We start from the raw sequence: 5,724 nt of genomic DNA on the forward strand, positions 1-5,724 counted from the left end.
ACAAGAGGCATTGAATGATATTGTTGCAATTAATGCTAGGCACGTGCATAATTTTACTGGGACATGGTTAGACAATAATGACACATCATCACAGATAGGGATAGAATGGCTACCACTGATGAAGTACTGATAAAAACCTTGACTAAATTTCTTTTAGGTGAATTATCTCTACTACAGCATTGCATTTTGATGAGTATACATACTGGAAGTTATATTATAATTTAGCATTAAGGCTGTTGCAATCATACCTACATATAAAATACTCTAAGAAACTGCAAATGCTTTTCAAAATTGTGGAATAATGAACACATATTTTTCTACATGGTGAACTAAATGGGATGACAACTTCATAAATGAATAGTCTTCTAAAGAAAATGTGAACTATTAGAACACATAATTAATAAACAGTTTGTCACATGTTATTTTCCACCTTTTTGTATTTATATCCATCAAATAGTCTGCACATTGAAGACAGTATCTATAGTCTAACAGGTTAACCAACAGTTTGGAAATAAGTCTCCTTTGTTGGAAAAATAGAAACAATTGTGAATTCATATTTTTCTCTTCAATTTGCCATTATTCTAGAATTTTAGGCAGGAAAATACGTTCTTTATCAGTCATAGATAAGCGTCATTGTACACTTTAAATTTGGGAGTACACTTTTTGTCTACTCTTAAATTAGGTATTGCTTACTTTTAAATTGTTTTCTTCCTCCTCATTTTTAAAAATCTTTCACCAACAAGGGCCTAGAATATCACCGGTAGTTCTCATTTTGCTGAGAAAGTTCTCGTATTTGATTCCATTCTCTTTCAGGTGTGTAAGAAAAGTTCTAAACCTCAACTTTGGTAATGAACCTTCCTTATCCAGGGAGGGCAGGCAAGAAGGAAATGGAACATTTTATACCTCTTGTATTGATAAAATCTTTAAAGTTTGAAAGAACCAAGCATTTGAGGGAATGTGAATCAACTAGATTTCTTATGCATTACTGGCAGAAGTATACACTGTACAACTACTAGGGGAAAAAAAGTTGGCATTATCTCCTAAAAGTGAATATTCACAATGTGTATACAATGTATTGTTTTATTTTTTCATTGATTAATCGATTTTGTCAATGGAACCATTTTCATGAGATGATAATGGTGATTCACATAGCAATGGTTATAGTTAATCCAGTCCTATGCACTTAAGGCCCGACCATTTTTCAAATTCCAGGATGGCTGAGCACCCAAGGGGGCATCATTTGGTAAGGCAACAAAATAGGCTAGGGCAAAACTAGAAGGGGTATAGAAAAAGGCATTTTTTAAATAGGAACACTCTACATTTAGAGTAGTGCTTGGTTCATAGAATTTTATCAGTGACTTCATGAAGCAAATAATGAAAAAGAAGTAATAATGATTATTTGCCAATGGCTGCTTGAGGTGACAAATTTTTAGTCATAACCAGGAGAAAAAATGGGAGGCACATCAAATGGATAGTTTTCTGTTTTGTACATTTGGGAGAATGGGAGTTCCTTCCAGTTACAGAGGAAAAATGTGTCTTTGTCTTTTACATAATTTCAGAGTAGTGATCTACAAATTCTCATCAAGAAACTTTAGGCAATTTTAAATAGTCATATTCAACATTTAAGTCAACATAAACAATTAGGTATAAAGCAACTTGACTTTTGTAAGGGAAAATTATAAGACAAGTAGAAAAATATGGAATTATTAACAAAAAAATATCGAAAAATGTTTAGCTAACTTCCTCACAAATGTAATTTGAAAAAGAAAAAGAGAATTGCCATTGGTTACGTGGGAGGCATTTAGTTGTGACAATAGCTATTATTGATTGAACATCTACTAATGTCACCTACTGGACTGGACTCTACAAGTTATTTCTTCTAACTCTCGCAACAGTCACATATGAGGAAACATAGGCCACGAGGGCTTTAATGAGTTTCCAAGGTTCCACAGCTAGTGAGTGTCAGAGCCTGGATTCTGAACCCAGACCTGCCTGATTCTAAACTCACAATTCCTTCACCTGAAGCTGACCCATGTGTGCGGTAGCCATGCCGAGGGAATGAAGCAATGGATCCTGAGATGTTTCAGGTCTCCCATCCACACCCTCCTTCAAGCTGGTTCTTTGGCACAAAACACAGTGTCCTGACCCTAGCTCCACTGTCAACAGCACTGGCAAGTGACCCACTGGGCTCCTCCTTGACCAACTGGGCATTGAGCAGTGCCAAAGCAAATCCCTCCACAAAGCTGGGAGAGTCATGCTGTGGGCTACTCCTGCATGCAGGTGGGTACATATCTCCTGGGTCCTGGGACCCTGCCTAAGAAAAGTGAGGAGGTGGAGAAACAAATCAAGCAGCTCAGTATCTGCTACTACTAGATAAAAGTGACTATGTTTGAATCAGCTTAATAGCAGGTACTCAGTAAATGTTATCACCGTTATTGCTTATTATCATCATAATTGCTAGCTGTGTAGCTCTTAGCAATTCACATTAACCCTCTTAGACTCAGTGTCCTAGTCCATAAAATAAGCTTGACACTACTGGAATGATCTAAGATTGTCATGGTGATTATATTACAAGATAAATTCATTTATATTCCCTGGCAAATTGCTCATTAAGTGTTAGGAGAGATAAGTTGTTTTCTCCTTTTGATGTGACAAAAATAGATTATAATTATCTTACAGATTTTGGCTCTTGTGTATTTTATTTGCCCCACATTCTTACCAGCTTCCTGACAAACTAGGCTTCCCCTGCCTCTTCATTCCCTGTAGATAGTTTAACAGTCTATTTAAATCTAGTGCTGACAGAATTTCTTTCCCAATTATTTCTTGTAATTTAGATCTACGCTCAAGACCCATTCCTAGCCCCTTCTTTCCTTCATAATACCTTTGAATACTCAAGTCCCCTTTGAACCTCTCCCTCTATCACACAGTTTGGCAATAACTAGTTTCCCATTTTTTGTACTCATTTATGTCGGTAACTTATTGGCTAAGTTGTAAACTCTTTGAAAACAAAGACCCTATCTTCTCATACATCTTAGTACTTACTGCAGCACCTAGCCCCTTGCCTTGCATAAAGTAGAAGCTCAATAAATAATTACTGATGGAAAAATTCATGTAAGTTACCTATGAAGTCATTCATTAATTCTTATAACCAGGACTTGAAGACAAGATCTAGAAAGTTGAATACCCTAGTTTTAGTACCATACAAAACATGGCACTGTTTTATGTGGCAAATTAAACATAGACTGAAAACTCATTTAAAATCAAGAAAAGATTAGTTTGTGAGAGATGAATTCATGATAAGTTATTTAAGTGAAAATAATTATTTTGAAGTAAGACCTCACACCTTTTTTGTGTTAACATTGTGGATGGTAAACTTGCCTTCCCAGGAAACGTCTTTAGGGCCTTCAGCCAGAAAGGACGTTGGGCTCATAGGTCTAACCTCAGGTCATAGCTATGTTTTGACAATTAAGCCAACATTGTAATATAGTATACACAACTTGCAGCTTATTATAATTTTAATATTTTCAGACAATTGAGATGAAATATATCAGTGAAAACTATATATCGCACTAAGTAAATCCCTGTTAATTGAAATACAAAATGAAATAAAAACTGACACATTTTTTCTGACAATTGATAAGGAATAGACTTTTTATACAGTATATATTTTTTAATTTCTTTCTTTCAACTATCTTTCAAACTATCATCTTTATTGCCACCATTGAACCAAAGATAAAAGAAGTTTGAACATCAAGTATGTGAGTGATATGAAATGAAAGTAGAAAATGGGCCATGCGCCTCTATGTAAATTTGCTTGTCTTGAGGTTCCAAAAATTGGCCTCTTTTTTAAAAATGAAAGTAAATATCTTCTTTCTTAGACATATGGCAAGATATTTATATGATCTAACTTTGTGAATTAATGTGTTATAATGATACAGAGTTTTATTTTTCCCCTTATTATTTTAATGTAGAAATGCTATTTGAACACTCCCCTATTCCTCCTCAGCCATATACACACATATTACACTGATTACAGTATGTGGGAAGACAGTCCTTTAAATAGATTTTTAAAACAATTTCTTAAAATAATGTAGTCTAGGGGCTTGTCTTGGAAGTCCGTGTGGGTAGGTGAGAATCTGTCAACATAATGTCTGTTCTCAGTATTTTTCCTAAGGGCAACATGTTATTTTGTTTCCCATGTGATTATTTTTGCTTTTTTTTTTCCTGTTTGTGTACTTTAATTTCATTTAGGAAATGAATGGAATGAGGAATGGCAAAGTATGAATGTTTAGATTCTCTCATAATATAGAACGATTTTGTGATAAAGATTATGGATATGAATTCTCTTTGATAAACATCTGCTTATAGTTGAATGAAGTATTATTTAGTATAGAATGTAGTATTCAAAAGAAAAAGCAATTTATCTAGGAAATGCTTCTTCCCTTGTTGCATTTACCCTCTTGCTGGCTTGATGTATCTGTTTTGCCTGTTTGTCCTTTATTACTGTCAAGACAGCAAATTTCTATCTGGAGCAGATGGTGTAACTGCCATTGTTCAAGTGCTTAAAATTCATTCTGCTGCAGGGAATTTTTATCATTACACCTCTAATTTGGCAATATTAATAAACTGAAACTATGGACTGTTCTGTCTGGGATGTCTGAACCTTTGTTACATATCTGAAGAGAAAAATACATATTTATATGTATGAAAATGAAAATTGTATCAAAAAACTTGTTTGATTATTTCTTAACAAATGAATGTAAAGATTTTTTCCATTAAGTTAGTATATAGTATGATGGGTAAATGCTATAAAATTTTAGTCAGTCATTTTTTGTATATAAATTTATTGTGGACTTTACTTGTTTTCCTTTATTAATGTCTCCATGTTTTATCCCAAAAGAAATTTTAAATCATGATGTGTCTTGATATTTTTGAATAGAGTATTTAAATTTAAATCTATTTTTAAACTTCAAATTTAGGCCTTTTTGTCTATAGCTCCTAACAGCACCCTGCCCGACCTACCCCACATGAAAGTCATGAGATTTCATATTTTACCATCAGGAAAATAGAGAGAATGCCATTTTTCCCACTCTTAGCCACATCTTCAATATTGGAATGATTAAAACTGGACCAGCAGAAGTTTTGCACTTAACTTTATCCTTACAACTTTAAGGCAACAAATGAATATTCTGTGGAAATATAATAACTTGTAAACAAATAACACATACATATACGTATTCAGTAAATAGAATTCTGCAATATTCATGATTTTTCAGTGATTACTACTTTAGAAATAATTCCACTCAGTGTAATAAGGTAAACTATAAACAGTATCCCATAGTTGGATGATTATACAATCATTGGTGAATGATTCTAACTGAACACGTGTTGAGCAAGTCAACTGCTGTTAGGGAGATCATACATTCCAGTTTGTCCAGGATAGTCACAGTTTACACTTATCAAGCAAATATGAATACTTTCTTTGACTCTCAAGAGTGTACCAATTTGGATTCTAAGTTACATGCTATTCGATCTCTTCTGTACCCATACAAACCTAAGAGTTACATGCTGACATATGTGAAAGAAGTATAAGCAAATGTCCATTACCCAGAGGAGCATGCAAACTTATTAATGACAAAAGAAATACATGTGAAATCATTTCAAAATAATCCATAATTCTTTGTATTAAAATTCTAAATATGTGGTACAGGCAATAAGCAATGT

General features: G+C 33.8%; 1 non-coding gene across 1 annotated transcript; it reads left to right on the plus strand.

Moving 5' to 3' along the window:
- The first annotated feature begins 2,163 nt into the window (after window positions 1-2,163).
- On the plus strand, window positions 2,164-2,292 carry LOC112066154 (small nucleolar RNA SNORA35). Its single transcript, XR_002892448.1, has one exon. It is a non-coding gene; the product is annotated as a small nucleolar RNA SNORA35 (small nucleolar RNA).
- Window positions 2,293-5,724: the final 3,432 nt, after the last annotated feature.

This window comes from Physeter macrocephalus, chromosome 21 (assembly GCF_002837175.3).
Source record: "Physeter macrocephalus isolate SW-GA chromosome 21, ASM283717v5, whole genome shotgun sequence".
In the NCBI taxonomy this organism is placed as follows: Eukaryota; Metazoa; Chordata; class Mammalia; order Artiodactyla; family Physeteridae; genus Physeter; species Physeter macrocephalus.